At 53.1% G+C, this 16,446-nt stretch overlaps 1 pseudogene; it reads right to left on the bottom strand.

The window, feature by feature from the left end:
* Nucleotides 1-15,460: 15,460 nt before the first annotated feature.
* Nucleotides 15,461-15,559, bottom strand: LOC141120787 (U6 spliceosomal RNA; annotated as a pseudogene).
* Nucleotides 15,560-16,446: the final 887 nt, after the last annotated feature.

Here is a 16,446-nt window from a genome sequence, read left to right as displayed (position 1 = left end):
AGGACAGGGACACCCTTCTCACCCCCGGAGGATGGGACACCCTTCTCTTCCCCGGAGGATGGGGACAGCCTTCTCTCCCCCGGAGGTCTGGGGACTGGGACACCGCCTTCTCTCCCCCGGAGGACAGGGACAACGGAGGATCTCCCCTAGAGGATAGGGACAGCCTTCTCTCCCCGGAGGACGGGGACATCCTTCTCTCCTCCAGAGGATGTGGACACCCTTCTCTCCCCCAGAGGACAGGGACACCGGAGGATGGGGACACCCTTCTCTCCCCCGGAGGACAGGGACAGCCTTCTCTCCCCCGGAGGGCAGGGACAACGGAGGATGGGGACACCCTTCTCTCCCCCGGAGGATATGGACAGCCTTCTCTCCCCCGGAGGACGGGGACATTCTTCTCTCCCCCGGAGGACGGGGACACCGAAGGATGGGGACAGCCTTCTCTCCCGCGGAGGATGGGGACACCGGAGGACGGGGACACCCCCGGAGGACGGGGACACCGGAGGATGGAGACACCCTTCTCTCCCCTAGAGGACAGGGACACCCTTCTCTACCCCGGAGGATGGGGACACCGGAGGATGGGGACAGCCTTCTCTCCCCCAGAGGACTGGGACACCCTTCTCTCCCCCGGAGGACGGGGACACCGGAGGATGGGGACACCCTTCTCTCCCCCAGAGGCCGGGGACACCGGAGTATGGGGACAGCCTTCTCTCCCCCGGAGGACTGGGACACCCTTCTCTCCCCCGGAGGACGGGGACAGCCTTCTCTCCCCCGGAGGACTGGAACACCCTTCTCTCCCCTGGAGGACAGGGACAGCCTTCTCTCCCATGGAGGACGGCGCCAGCCTTCTCTCCCCGGAGGACGGGGACATCCTTCTCTCCTCCAGAGGATGGAGACACCCTTCTCTCCCCCGGAGGACGGGGACACCGAAAGATGGGGACAGCCTTCTCTCCCGCGGAGGATGGGGACACTTTGGAGGACGGGGACACCCTTCTCTCCCCCGGAGGACAGGGACACCGGAGGATGGAGACACCCTTCTCTCCGCTAGAGGACAGGAACACCCTTCTCTCCCCCGGAGGACTGGGACACCCTTCTCTCCCCCGGAGGACGGGGACACCGGAGGATGGGGACACCCTTCTCTCCGCTAGAGGACTGGGACACCCTTCTCTCCCCCGGAGGACGGGGACACCGGAGGATGGAGACACCCTTCTCTCCGCTAGAGGACAGGGACACCCTTCTCTCCCCCGCAGGACTGGGACACCCTTCTCTCCCCCGGAGGACAGGGACACCGGAGGATGGAGACACCCTTCTCTCCGCTAGAGGACAGGGACACCCTTCTCTCCCCCAGAGGACTGGGACACCCTTCTCTCCCCCGGAGGACGGGGACACCGGAGGATGGGGACACCCTTTTCTCCCCCGGAGGACGGGGACACCGGAGTATGGGGACAGCCTTCTCTCCCCCGGAGGACTGGGACACCCTTCTCTCCCCCGGAGGACGGGGACACCGGAGGACGGGGACACCCTTTTCTCCCCCGGAGGACAGGGACAGCCTTCTCTCCCCCGGAGAATGCCGCCAGCCTTCTCTCCCCGGAGGACGGGGACATCCTTCTCTCCTCCAGAGGATGGGGACACCCTTCCCTCCCCCGGAGGACAGGGACACCGGAGGATGGGGACAGCCTTCTCTCTCCCGGAGGATGGGGACACCGGAGGATGGGGACAGCCTTCTCTCCCCCGGAGGACGGGGACACCCTTCTCTCCCCCGGAGGAAGGGTGTCCCCGTCCTCTGGTGTCCCCGTCCTCCGGTGTCCCTGTCCTCCAGGGGAGAGAAGGGTGTCCCCGTCCTCAGGGGAGAAGGGTGGCACGCTCTCCTCCTCCAACCACCCAAGGATCAGCTCTTCCAATTTTGGCCAACCCTGGGGCCATCTCCTTCAAATAGCCAGGGGCCCACTCCTTCTCTGCCAACCACCCAGGTGCCCTCTCCTTCTCCCCCAGCCACCCAGGGGCCCTCTTCTTCACTTAATGGCCACCCAGGGGCCCTCTCCTCCTCCAAACACCCAGGTGCTCTCTCCTTCTCCACCGGCCACCCAGGTGCTCTCTCCTTCTCCACCGGCCACCCAGGGGCCCTCTCCTTCTCCCATGTCCACCCAGGAGCCCTCTCCTTCTCCACCGGCCACCCAGGGGCCCTCTCCTTCTCTACCGGCCACCCAGGGACCCTCTCCTTCTCCCATGTCCACCCAGGAGCCCTCTCCTTCTCCACCGGCCACCCAGGGGCTCTCTCCTTCTCCCTAAGCCACCCAGGGGCTCTATCCTTCTCCCCCGGCCACCCAGGAGCCCTCTCCTTCTCCCCCGGCGGCCCAGGAGCCCTCTCCTTCTCCCACGTCAACCCAGGAGCCCTCTCCCTCTCCAGCAGCCATCCAGGGGCTCTCTCCTTCTCCACCGGCCACCCAGGGGCCCTCCCCTTCTCCCACATCCACAGAGGAGCCCTCTCCTTTTCCACCGGTCACCTAGGAGCCCTCTCCTTCTCCCCCGGCCGCCCAGGAGCCCTCTCCTTCTCCCATGTCCACCAAGGAGCCCTCTCCACCGGCCACCCAGGGTCTCTTTCCTTCTCCCTAAGCCACCCAGGGACTCTCTTCTTCTCTACCGGCCACTTAGGGGCTCTCTCCTTCTCCCTCAGCCACCCAGGGACTCTCTCCTTCTCTATCGGCCACCCAGGGGCTCTCTTCTTCTCCACCGGCCACCCAGGGACTCTCTCCTTCTCTACCAGCCACCCAGGGGCTCTCTCCTGCTCCACCGGCCACCCAGGGGCTCTCTTCTTCTCCCTAAGCCACCCAGGGGCTCTCTCCTGCTCCACCGGCCACCCAGGGGCTCTCTTCTTCTCCCTAAGCCACCCAGGTGCTCTCTCCTTCTCCACCGGCCACCCAGGGGCCCTCTCCTTCTCCCACGTCCACCCAGGAGCCCTCTCCTTCTCCACGGCCACCCAGAGACTCTCTCCTTCTCCCTAAGCCACCCAGGAGCTCTATACTTCTCCGGCCACCCAGGAGCCCTCTCCTTCTCTCACGTCCACCTAGGAGCCCTCCCCTTCTGCCACGTCCACCCAGGAGCAATCTTTTTCTCCCACGTCACCCAGAGGCCCTCTCCTTCTTCCTAAGCCACCAGTGACCCAAAAGCGGGTCACACATGTGCTCTGCCCTCGGGGGACCCGGTACCCACCGTCCTGGGATGCCATGATGATGGTGTACAAGTCTCCAGTCTGAGGGCTACAGGTAAACTAGCACTTATCTTTGGCCCCTGATTGGAGGAAAAGCAGCGGAGGCGATCCAGCCCCCAGCACTTGACAGAGATCAAAGACCAGTGGCGGTCTGTGCCTTGTGGGCGCACGGGCGCGGCCCCCCCCCTTTCACCTCTGCCGCCCTCCCTATTCATGTGCCCAGCCCCTTTCAGGACGCCGGACACATGAATTACTATGGCAGGGATAGGCGGGGGGTGTATTTTGAAGCACGTGATTAGAGCCAGAGGCTCTAATAGGCTTCAAAATAGGGTGGGCTCGGGGCGCAGAGCACTGCGTCCCAATCTCACCCTGTTGTGTGGCATAGCAAATTAATTTTCGCTATTTTCACACTAAGGCCCCTTTCACACATGCGGACCGTATGTCCGTATTTCATCCATCCGTTTTCGGATGAAATACGGACATACATGCATCCCTATGGGATAACGGGTGTCAGCGGATGTACATCCGCTGACACCCGATGTCGTCCGCCTCCGCTCTCGTCCGATTCTGCGGACGGAAGAAAATCCTATTTTTCTATCCGTCTGCAGAGCGGATCGGAGGAACACGGACAAACGGTCCGCGTTCCTCCGATCCCCCATAGGGGAGAGCGGAGATCTGACAGGGCGGTCCCTGCACAGTGTGCGGGTCCCGCCCTGTCATCTGCCGGCTCAGCTGGGGAAAGCGGAGCGATCCCCGCTGAGCAGCGGATAAACACGGGGCGGATCAACACGGATCCGTCCCGTGTGAAAGGGGCCTAATGTTCCTCCTTGCCAATCAGCAGGCAGGTCAGTGAGACCTGTCTTCCGATTGGCCAAAGCATTAGGCGATCCTATTGGATACCTAACACTTCGGCGGAAGAGGTGACACGACGGAAAAAGCCTGAGGAGCCGAGCAGACACAGGAGCCACAGCCGCCACTACAGAAGAGGAGGAGGAAGCCCTGTCACGTGTTAGTGAAGTGACAGCCGAGCCGGGGGGCGCGCCTGGTTGCATATGATGGGCACAAATGGCTGCATTTGGCCTCATTTATATAGACTGTGCTATGCAGTAATTGGGCACGCCCCCCTTCTCCAGAGCAGGCTAGGGGCGGGGCAGCTCTATATTTTATCACGACCTTGTCCCATGCCCTCCCCCCTTCTCCAGAGCAGGCTAGGCGCATATTAGGGGCGTATTAGGGGCGGGGGCGGTGTTGACGATCATGTAATGTGATGATAATGTACTCGCACCGCCTCTGCCCGCCCGCTCGAGTCTAAAATTTTTCTCGACTGAAAGGAGAGGCTGCGCACGCGCGGTAAAGCCTCGCTGAAGTCACGCATGCGGGGTAAAGCCCCGCCGTCAGCTGTGTTCTGACGTAGCCGCACAGGAAGTGACGTGGGTCGAGACTCTGTATAGGTCGCAGGAATTTTTACAACACCGGCGTTCTGCCGAGAAAGTTCCCCTCGGCGGATAAGGACCCCCCTGTACTGCGCAGGTGCAGCGCTTGCGCAGTACGAGGCGGCGAAAATAGCCGAAGCTGAATGGCTGTAAATCAGCTGTACACGGCGCCTGCAACAGGGCCCCTCGTGGGCTCGCTTCGCTCACCACGCTTCACTCGCCACGCTTCGGGCATGGCCTCGCTTCGCTCGGCACTTTTTTATTCTCCCTCTAGGTCCACTTGGATGGTGGGGCTTGAACCTGGACTCAGGGCGCAGGCGCCGTGTACAGCTGATTGAAGTTCTTTAGCTTCGGCTATCTTCGGCGGCTCCCAGTCGTTCGTACTGCGCAAGCGCTGCGCAGTACAGGGGGGTCCTTATCCGCCGGTGTTGTAAAAATTCCTGCGACCTATGCAGACTCTCGACCCACGTCACTTCCTGTGCGGCTACGTCAGAACACAGCTGACGGCGGGGCTATACCCCGCATGCGCGACTTCACCGTGGCTTTACCGCGCGTGCGCAGCCTCTCCTTTCAGTCGAGCAAAATTTTAGACTCGAGCGGGCGGGCGGAGGCGGTGCGAGTACATTATCATCACATTACATGATCGTCAGCACCGCCTCCAGCCCCACCCCCGCCCCTAATACGCCCCTAGCCTGCTCTGGAGAAGGGGGGCGGGCATGGGACAAGGTCGAGATAAAATATAAAGCTGCACCGCCTCCAGCCCCGCCCCGAGCCTGCTCTGGTGGAGGGGGGCGGGGCCTGCTCTGCTGAAGGGGGCGGGGCCTGCTCTGGAGAAGAAGCAGGGCCTGCTCTGGAGAAGAGGGCGAGGCCTATCTGGTGAAGGGGCGGAGCCTGCTCTAGTGAAGGGGGCGGGGTATGCTCTGGTGAAGGGGGCAGGGCCAGCTCTGGTGAAGGGGGCGGGGCCAGCTCTGGTGAAGGGGGCGGGGCCAGCTCTGGTGAAGGGGGCGGGGCCAGCTCTGGTGAAGGGGGCCGGGCCTGCTCTGGAGAAGAGGGCAAGGCCTTTCTAGTGAAGGGGGCGGAGCCTGCTCTGGTGAAGGGGGCGGAGCCTGCTCTGGTAAAGGGGGCGGGGTCTGCTCTAGTGAAGGGGGCGGGTCTGCTCTGCTGAAGGGGCGGGGCCATCTCTGATGAAGGGGGCGGGGCCAACTCTGGTGAAGGGGGCGGGGCCCATGTGTATATCAATGGCAGGTCCAGGAAAAGTATAGAGCTGTGCCTGTGGGAGGGGCCAAGCCTTTGCATAGAAGACATTCCTCATCAATATGATCGTCCACACGGCATGATGTACATAATGTGAAGGACTGTGCAATCTGTTCAGGAAGGAAAACAGCAGCCTGACACATGGAACCTCCGCTTACACAAAGCTGTCTGTACACAGCCCTGCAAAATACATATACAGGAGGTCAAGAAAAATTATACAGCAGTGTACAGGGGCGGCTGGTACTCAAAAATTTTGGGGGGCGCAAACAAACTGAAAAATACTGAAACCACCCCCCCCCCAAATCAATTGCAGCCTCACTGTGCCCATCAAATGCAGCCATTGTGCCCGTCATACGCAAACCATTAGCGCCCATCATATGCAGCCCATGACTTCCCGAGGTAAGGCCCGGTACAGACTGACGTCCTGCAAGGAAATAGCAGCAGCTCGGGACAATTTTATATTATTTTGTATCTGATAGTTTTTTCATTTGTTGTTTTTTATTTTTTATCTGTTTTGTCATTATATAAATATTGTTTTTTGTTATCTGTTTTGTCATTATATAAATATTTTTTTTGTTATCTGTTTTGTCATTATATAAATATTTTTGTTTTCTTTCTTTAGTTTTAGTTTTTCTTTAGTTTTTTTTGTTTTTTACAAATACACATTTATTACACAGCAAAAGATCCCCGCAGCAGGGAATATAAGCAGCTTGCTTTGCAGCCGTCTTTGAATGAAACTTCCTTCTGAGCGAGGGAGGCGGAGTCACTGCTGTGATGACAGGTGGCTTCCTTCTGCATAAGTAATGAGGTTAGTGATGTAATAAGGAGACTGGAGCTCCACCTGCTGGCTGGGTAGAGAACTGCAAAATATTTATATACAATATTTCTTATTTACCTAGATAAAAAAAAAAAAAAAAAATAGAAAAAGATTTTTAAATGTTTATTTTTGAATGTTTGAATGCCCTGACCATATAAAAAAAAAAAGAAAGAAAGAAGGAAATACCTAAAAAACCTAAACAATCTTTTTTTTATTGTGAAAACCTTCTCCAGCCACTCAGGGTCCAGCGTTAGGCTATTAATTGCCCCAACCGACATGATGACCTTATGTTTGCTGTGTGTGTTGGATTCAGGGGCCCCGCCGAGATAATAGCTAGAGGATTATTAGAGCCATTGAGTACTGCACTGTGGGGGAAACTTACAGTGTCTTGAAAAAGTATTCATACCCCTTGAAATTCCCCACATTTTGTTACAACCAAAAACATAAATGTATTTTATTGGGATTTTATGTGATAGACCAACACAAAGTGTCACATAATTGTGAAGTGGAAGGAAAATGATAAATGATACAAATAAATATGTGAAAAGTGTGTGTGAGGGGGGGGCATTTGTGTGGCGCCCCCCGGAGTCAATACTTTGTAGAACCCCCTTTCTCTACAAGTCTTTTTGGGGGTGTCTCTACCAGCTTTGCACATCTAGAGAGGACATTTCTGCCCATTCTTCTTTGTAAAATATCTCAAGCTCTGTCAGATTGGATGGAGAGCGTCTGTGAACAGCAATTTTCAAGTCTTGCCACAGATTCTCAATGTGATTTAGGTCTGGACTGTGACTGGGCCATTCTAACACATGAATATGCTTTGATCTAAACCATTCCATTGTAGCTCTGGCTGGATGTTTCGGGTCGTTGTCCTGCTGGAAGGTGAACCTCCGCCCCGGTCTCAAGTCTTTTGTAGACTCTAACAGGTTTTCTTCTAAGATTGTCCTGTATTTGTCTCCATCCATCTTCCCATCAACTCTGACCAGCTTCCCTGTCCCTGCTGAAGAAAACCATCCCCACTAGGGATGAGCTTCGTGTTCGAGTCGAACCCATGTTCGACTCGAACATCGGCTGTTCGATCGTTCGCCGAATTGCGAACGTTATGGGCCGTTCGCGCTAAATTCGTGTGGCGCGTCACGGCCCATAATTCACTGCGGCATCGCAGTGCATTGCTGGCTGATGATTGGCCAAGCATGCACTATGACCCGCATGCTTGGCCAATCACAGCGCTGTCAGTAGAGAGAGCTGTAATTGGCCAAAGCCAGGGTGGCTTTGGCCAATTATGGCTCAGGGGATTTAGTACACACCCCACACTATATAAGGCCGCCTGCACGGCGGCCCTGTGTAGTGTGTGTTCCGGTGTGCTGAGAGATAGAGAGAGAGAGAGACAGTGTCATTTGATTTGAGTTAGATAGATTAGGCAGAACAGTCAGTCAGTTAGCTGCACTTACAGTGTATTGTGTATATATATGCATCCCAGGTGTTGCATATATATATATACACTGTATTCAGTTTAGCTAGATCCGTTCCTGTTATCTTCTATCTAGACTATTTACATTTAATGCAGTGCGTCCTGCTCACAGTGTTCAGCTAGATCCGTTCCTGTTATCTTCTAGACTATTTACATTTAGTGCAGTGCGTCCTGCTCACAGTGTTCAGCTAGATCCGTTCCTGCAATTTACATTTAGTGCAGTGCGTCCTGCTCACAGTGTTCAGCTAGATCCGTTCCTGCTATTTACATTTAGTGCAGTGCGTCCTGCTCACAGTGTTCAGCTAGATCCGTTCCTGCTATTTACATTTAGTGCAGTGCGTCCAACTCACAGTGTTCAGCTAGATCCGTTCCTGTTATCTTCTAGACTATTTACATTTAGTGCAGTGCGTCCTGCTCACAGTGTTCAGCTAGATCCGTTCCTGCAATTTACATTTAGTGCAGTGCGTCCTGCTCACAGTGTTCAGCTAGATCCGTTCCTGCTATTTACATTTAGTGCAGTGCGTCCTGCTCACAGTGTTCAGCTAGATCCGTTCCTGCTATTTACATTTAGTGCAGTGCGTCCTGCTCACAGTGTTCAGCTAGATCCGTTCCTGTTATCTTCTAGACTATTTACATTTAGTGCAGTGCGTCCTGCTCACAGTGTTCAGCTAGATCCGTTCCTGCAATTTACATTTAGTGCAGTGCGTCCTGCTCACAGTGTTCAGCTAGATCCGTTCCTGCTATTTACATTTAGTGCAGTGCGTCCAACTCACAGTGTTCAGCTAGATCCGTTCCTGTTATCTTCTAGACTATTTACATTTAGTGCAGTGCGTCCTGCTCACAGTGTTCAGCTAGATCCGTTCCTGCAATTTACATTTAGTGCAGTGCGTCCTGCTCACAGTGTTCAGCTAGATCCGTTCCTGCTATTTACATTTAGTGCAGTGCGTCCTGCTCACAGTGTTCAGCTAGATCCGTTCCTGTTAAATTCCTACTGACCGGCAGGCTTGTCTGGTTACAGTATATAAAGCTACCTGAAGAAAATTACAGGTGTTCTATTTGATCCTATTAGTACCACGGTCAGGCAGCTAGACTATTTACATTTAGTACAGTGCGTCCTGCTCACAGTGTTCAGCTAGATCCGTTCCTGTTATCTTCCTACTGACAGGCAGGCTTGTCTGGTTACAGTATATAAAGCTACTTGAAGAAAATTACAGGTGTTCTATCCCAGCTTAGTGCAGCTACAGGCCATTAGTATGTCTGGAAGGCCAAGAAGGAGAGGCAGACAGTCACAAGCCAATAAGAGAGGGCAAGCAGGCTCTGTGTCTAGTGCTGGTCGTGGAGACGGTGCATCCTCATCAGTACGTGGCCATGGGACACGTTTGGCCTTTTTTTCGGCAGCTGGCCGTGTTGAGCCACAACATGCGGAAGACTTGGTCGAGTGGATGACCAAGCCGTCCTCATCCTCCTCATCCTCTCTCACCCATGCCCAGGGTGCTTTGTCTGGCAAAGCAGCGGCCTCTTCCCTCAGCTCAATGTCATCAGTGACTCCTTCCCTAGCTCCACCATGTCCTCATGAGGATTCCCTCGAACTGTTTGACCACAGTGTTGGGTACATGCTCCAGGAGGATGCCCAGCGTTTGGAAGGCTCTGATGACGATACTGAGCTCGATGAAGGCAGTAACATGAGCGCGGACAGAGGGGGTGCCCAAGAAGGACAGCAATCTGGCAGTCATGCTCCCCCTGCTGCAGCATACTGCCAGGTTTGCTCCAGTGATGAGGAGGGAGGGGATGATGAGGTCACTGACTCAACGTGGGTGCCTGATAGGAGAGAGGAGGAGGAGGAGGAGGAGGAGGAGGAGGAGGAGGCGGCAGCACATCACCAACGAGGCAGGATTCCCTCCAGGGGCCAGCCTAAGGGCAGCACATTGACTGCATCACACCCCAAAGCTCCACATGTGCAGGGCGCTGCAGTCTCTGCGCGTTATTCAAAAAGTTCTTTGGTGTGGGCCTTTTTTGAGACGAGTGCATCAGATCGCACCGCTGCTATTTGCAACATATGTCTCAAGCGTATCTCGCGTGGCCAAAATATCTCCCGCTTGGGTACCACATGCTTGACCAGACATATGTTGACCTGCCATGCAGTTCGTTGGCAAGTGTCTGTGAGGGGTTGCAGTGTTGTGGCACCAGCACCAGTGCCTAAGGCCTAATTTTTCAGCTCCTGTTCAACAGGGGCATGTAATTACAATTCTTGATCTAATATTTCACAGCAGGGCCCTGTGAGGGCTTACAGTGTTGTGGCCACAGCAACACCTAAGGCCCAAATTTCTGCTGAGTATATAGGGCAGGACCCTACTTTCAAACATCTAACTTACAAACGACTCCTACTTGCAAACGGAAGGAGACAACAGGAAGTGAGATGAAATCTACCCCTAGGAAGGGAAATTCTCTCCTGTAAGAGTTAATATGGGAAAACAAGTTCTCCTTTCCACTGATGCTTTCCAATCCTTGTTCCACAAAAAAACCCAAATTTTCAAAAAACATTTTTCATTGGGACAAAAAAGTGAGGTGAAATCTTCTGAAGAGGAGGAAAGACAGCAAAACAAATGTCACAGGGGTGATAACCCTTCCCTATGTTTTCCAAAAAGCTTAGAAAAGATTTTTTGGCTGGAGCTAAACACGTTAAAAATGTTCAAAATTACAAACAGATTCTACTTAACAACAAACCTACAGTCCCTGTCTTGTTTGCACCGCCTGTATACTGCTGTTCAGAGTATATAGGGCCTGGTGGCCCCACACCTTTCCTTATTTTAATTTGGGTGCGGGGTTCCCCTTAATATCCATACAAGACCCAAAGGGCCTGGTAATGGACTGGGGGGTACCCATGCCGTTTGTCTCACTGATTTTCATCCATATTGCCAGGACCCGACATGACATTAAACCCGCAAGCAGTTTTAAATGAGATTTTTTCCTTTAAAAATGACATTTGGTGCAGGGACTGTTCTAAACATGGGAAACACGCGTCACTTTACAGGCATACTATAGACACCCCTCAGGTACGATATTTAAAGGAATATTTCACTTTTTTTTTTTTACTTTAAGCATCATTAAAATCACTGCTCCCGAAAAAACGGCCGTTTTTAAAAGTTTTTTTTGCATTGATACATGTCCCCTGGGGTAGGACCCGGGTCCCCAAACCCTTTTTAGGACAATACCATGCAAATTAGCCTTTAAAATGAGCACTTTTGATTTCGAACGTTCGAGTCCCATAGACGTCAATGGGGTTCTAACGTTCGTGCGAACTTTCGGTCCGTTCGCGGGTTCTGGTGCGAACCGAACCGGGGGGTGTTCGGCTCATCCCTAATCCCCACCACATGATGCTGCCACCACCATGTTTCACGGTGGGGATGGTGTGTTCAGGGTGATGTGCGGTGTTAGTTTTCCCCACACATAGCGTTTTACTTTTAGGCCATAAAGTTGAATTTTGGTCTCCTCTGACCAGATCACCTTCTTCCACATGTTTGCTGTGTCCTCCACATGGCTTCTCACAAACTACAAACAGGACTTCTTATGACTTTCTTTCACCAATGTCTTTCTTCTTGTCACTCTTCCATAAAGGTCAGATTTGTGGAGAACACGACTAATAGTTGTCCTGTGGACAGATTCTCCCACCTGAGCTGTGGATCTCTGCAGCTCCTCCAGAGTTACCATGGACCTCTTGGCTCTTCTCTGATGAATGCTCTCCTTGCCCGGCCGGTCAGTTTAGGTGGACGGCCATGTCTTGGTAGGTTTGCAGTTGTGCCATACTCTTTCCATTTTCCGATGATGGATTGAACAGAGCTCCGTGAGATGTTGAAAAATATGGCACAACAGTGACATCACCAAGAACTGGACGTCCCTCCAAAATTGATGGAAAAGACGAGAAGAAAACTGGTCAGGGAGGTCGCCAAGAGGCCTACAGCAACATTAAAGGAGCTGCAGGAATATCTGGCAAGTACTGGCTGTGTGGTGACAACAATCTCCTGTATTCTCCATATGTCTGGGCTATGGAGTAGAAGAACAAGACAGAAGACTTTTCTTACCAAGAAAAACATCCTAGCCCGGCTACATTCTACAAAAACACATCTGAAGTCTCCCAAAAGTATATGGGGAAAATGTGTTCTGGTCTGATGAAACCAATGTTGAACTTTTTGGCCGTAATTCCAAAAGATATGTTTGGCGCAAAAACAACACTGCACATCGCCAAAAGAGCACCATACCCACTGTGAAGCATGGTGGTGGCAGCATCATGCTTTGGGGCTGTTTTTCTAAAGCTGGAACAGCGGCCTTAGTCAAGGTAGAGGGAATTATGAACAGTTCCAAATACCAGTGAATATTGGCACAAAACCTTCAGGCTTCTGCTAGAAAGCTGAACATGAAGAGGAACTTCATCTTTTATCATGACAACGACCCGAAACATCAATCCAAATCAACAAAGGAATGTCTTCACCAGAAGAAGATTCCCAGCCAGAGCCCAGACCTGAATCCCATTGAAGATCTGTGGGGTGATGTGAAGAGGGCTGTGCACAGGAGATGTCCTCACAATCTGACAGATTTGGAGTGTTTTTGGGCAAATATTGCCAAGTCAGGATGTCCCATGCTGATAGGCTCCTCCCCAAAAAAACTGAGTGCTGGAATAACATCAAAAGGGACTTCACCAAAGTATTAGTGTAAGGGTGTGCACACTTATGTTACCAGATTAGTTTATTTTTTTATTTTACCATGTACCCCATACTCATTCACATAGGGTGGGGGGCCGGGATCTGGGTCCCCCTTATTAAAGGGGCTCCCGGATTCCGATAAGCCCCCTGCCCGCAGACCCCGACAATCAACGGCCAGGGTTGTCGGGAAGAGGCCCTTGTCCTCATCATCATGGGGACAAGGTGCTTTGGGGTGGGGGGGCCCACAGTACTATGCAGTCTGGTGCAGGCAAGGGAACTGCATTTGTGATCTGAGTTTGGGGTGCCGATAAGAATACATTTGCACCCGCAGAGGCCGTGTGCTTTGCAGTGCAGGAGACGCGCCCAGAATGCGACTTTCCCGCACCGTGTTCTGCTGTGAACCCGTCCTAACAACAGGACACTGCGCCCAGTGATCTCTGACTTCTGCCAGGTAGATTCCCGCCTCTCTAAGGTCACCCCCCCCCCCGCTTTACTGCATTGCTGCGTCACGCGCCCACCGACAAGGTGCATTGGGGTTCCTCTCAGAATGAATGGCAACGCATTGTAACGCGTGAGATAGCGAAAAATAATGTGAGTGAGCGTCCAGCAATATCTCCTCCCTACAGCTGCTTTCCATCCACATTTCTGATTAGAAGGTAGAAAGTCCAGAATCCCCAGAGAGACAGCGAAGGGTTAATAACAATGTATCACATCCCATGTAACAATCTGACCCACCAACTCCAATGTCTCTCCCCTCTGCTTCTATCTGTGTGCTAATACTGCCCTCTAGTGGCGGAGAATGATTGGTACAGCCAAAACTTATCAGTATATTATTACCCCCAATTCACACTCCAGCAATACTACAGCGTCGCGGTGTTGGGGTGATTTTGTACGTGTATTTGGTGCGACAACATTCATTGGAATGGGCCTCCCTCCGCTCCAAAAATGTGATAAAGAAACTCATGTACCAGGATTTGGACATCGGCCCACTTTGCGCATTTCTTAATGTTTTTCGAAGCTGACAACACTCCGCAAAGTGCGAGACGGCAACCCCCGCTTGGGGTGTCATTAAGAAATAGTAGAACTGCAAGTGTGCCGCATGTTTTAGAGTGTTTTTCATACATTTGTAAAAACGCTCATTACTGACGGCATTTCTGCTACATCAAGGTGTGAACCTCAGGGGTTCCCCCCATCCCGGGTCTGTACACCCGCTGTGCCCATTATGAGGGGTTCCCCCCATCCCAGGTCTGTACACCTGCTGTGCCCATTATGAGGGGTTCCCACCATCCCTGTGCTGAGTTCCCGGGTCTGTACACCCGCTGTGCCCATTATGATGGGTTCCCACCATCCCTGTGCCGAGTTCCCGGGTCTGTACACCGCTGTGCCCATTATGAGGGGTTCCCACCATCCCTGTGCTGAGTTCCCGGGTCTGTACACCCGCTGTGCCCATTATGAGGGGTTCCCATCATCCCTGTGCTGAGTTCCCGGGTCTGTACACCCGCTGTGCCCATTATGAGGGGTTCCCACCATCCCTGTGCTGAGTTCCCAGGTCTGTACACCCGCTGTGCCCATTATGAGGGGTTCCCACCATCCCTGTGCTGAGTTCCCGGGTCTGCACACCCGCTGTGCCCATTATGAGGGGTTCCCACCATCCCTGTGCTGAGTTCCCGGGTCTGCACACCCGCTGTGCCCATTATGAGGGGTTCCCACCATCCCTGTGCTGAGTTCCCGGGTCTGTACACCCGCTGTGCCCATTATGAGGGGTTCCCACCATCCCTGTGCTGAGTTCCCGGGTCTGTACACCCGCTGTGCCCATTATGAGGGGTTCTCACCATCCCTGTGCTGAGTTCCCGGGTCTGTACACCCGCTGTGCCCATTATGAGGGGTTCCCACCTTCCCTGTGCTGAGTTCCCGGGTCTGCACACCAGCTGTGCCCATTATGAGGGGTTCCCACCATCCCTGTACTGAGTTCCCGGGTCTGTACACCCGCTGTGCCCATTATGAGGGGTTCCCACCATCCCTGTGCTGAGTTCCTGGGTCTGTATGCCCGCTGTGCCCATTATGAGGGGTTCCCACCATCCCTGTGCTGAGTTCCCGGGTCTGTACACCCGCTGTGCCCATTATGAGGGGTTCCCACCATCCCTGTGCTGAGTTCCTGGGTCTGTATGCCCGCTGTGCCCATTATGAGGGGTTCCCCCCATCCCTGTGCTGAGTTCCCGGGTCTGTACACCTGCTGTGCCCATTATGAGGGGTTCCCACCATCCCTGTGCTGAGTTCCCGGGTCTGTACACCCGCTGTGCCCATTATGAGGGGTTCCCACCATCCCTGTGCTGAGTTCCTGGGTCTGTACACCCGCTGTGCCCATTATGAGGGGTTCTCACCATCCCTGTGCTGAGTTCCCGGGTCTGTACATCCGCTGTGCCCATTATGAGGGGTTCCCACCATCCCTGTGCTGAGTTCCCGGGTCTGTACACCCGCTGTGCCCATTATGAGGGGTTCTCACCATCCCTGTGCTGAGTTCCCGGGTCTGTACACCCGCTGTGCCCATTATGAGGGGTTCTCACCATCCCTGTGCTGAGTTCCCCAAAAAATATGGAACGCTTCATGAATTTGCCTGTCATCCTTGCCATGCTAATCTTCTCTGTATCGTTCCAATTTTAGTATATGTGCTGCCGAAGCAAGCACATTATGAGGGGTTCCCACCATCCCTGCAATTATTTTCTGGGTGGGACATTAGAGTGTAAGCTCCTCTGGTGCAGAGACTGATGTGATTGGTTCAGTGTTCTCTGTACAGCACTGCGGTATATGTCAGAGCTATATAAATGTATAATAATAATAATAGTGTGTGACTGCTGCCACATTGGGGAAAGGAACCCGGAACATCACATGACCAGCCAGAAGACAGACGATTTAACGTCCTTTACTCAGTGTGCTCGGAAAGATGTCCCAAATTCCCATCTCAGATTGGAGGGTGTGTTCCAGTATAACATTATACAGATATAATTAATGGGGGAGCAGCCAGCATGGAGAACATACGACACCCCACAGTGCCATTCACATTACCAAGACAATGGCGCCCTCTAGTGGCAGATGAGAGTATCAGCTCTGCTTGTCCATTTTCTGATTTCAGGACACTGGAACTGGGTGAGCCGGTTCTCCTCTCTTCTCCTCTCTTCTCCTCTCATTGTACCGGAAACGTTTCCACCATTTAACCCTCTGATGGTCGATGAACATTTATCAGCCTCATCTGAAATCATTTCTGTCAGATTGTTGGCGGTAATTTTAATATTTTTAAAATTGAAAATTATTTTAAGTGTAAAATGTTTCTTTCTCCTCTTCTATCCCTCCTTCTCCTCTTCTATCCCTCCTTCTCCTCTTCTATCCCTCCTTCTCCTCTTCTATCCCTCCTTCTCCTCTTCTATCCCTCCTTCTCCTCTTCTATCCCTCCTTCTCCTTTTCTATCCCTCCTTCTCCTCTACTATCCCTCCTTCTCCTCTTCTATCCCTCCTTCTCCTCTTCTATCCCTCCTTCTCCTCTTCTATCCCTCCTTCTCCTTTTCTATCCCTCCTTCT

Source organism: Aquarana catesbeiana, linkage group LG13 (assembly GCF_042186555.1).
Source record: "Aquarana catesbeiana isolate 2022-GZ linkage group LG13, ASM4218655v1, whole genome shotgun sequence".
NCBI lineage: Eukaryota > Metazoa > Chordata > Amphibia > Anura > Ranidae > Aquarana > Aquarana catesbeiana.
Note: the sequence above shows the minus strand (reverse complement) of the source record. Positions and strands in the feature narration are given on the sequence as shown.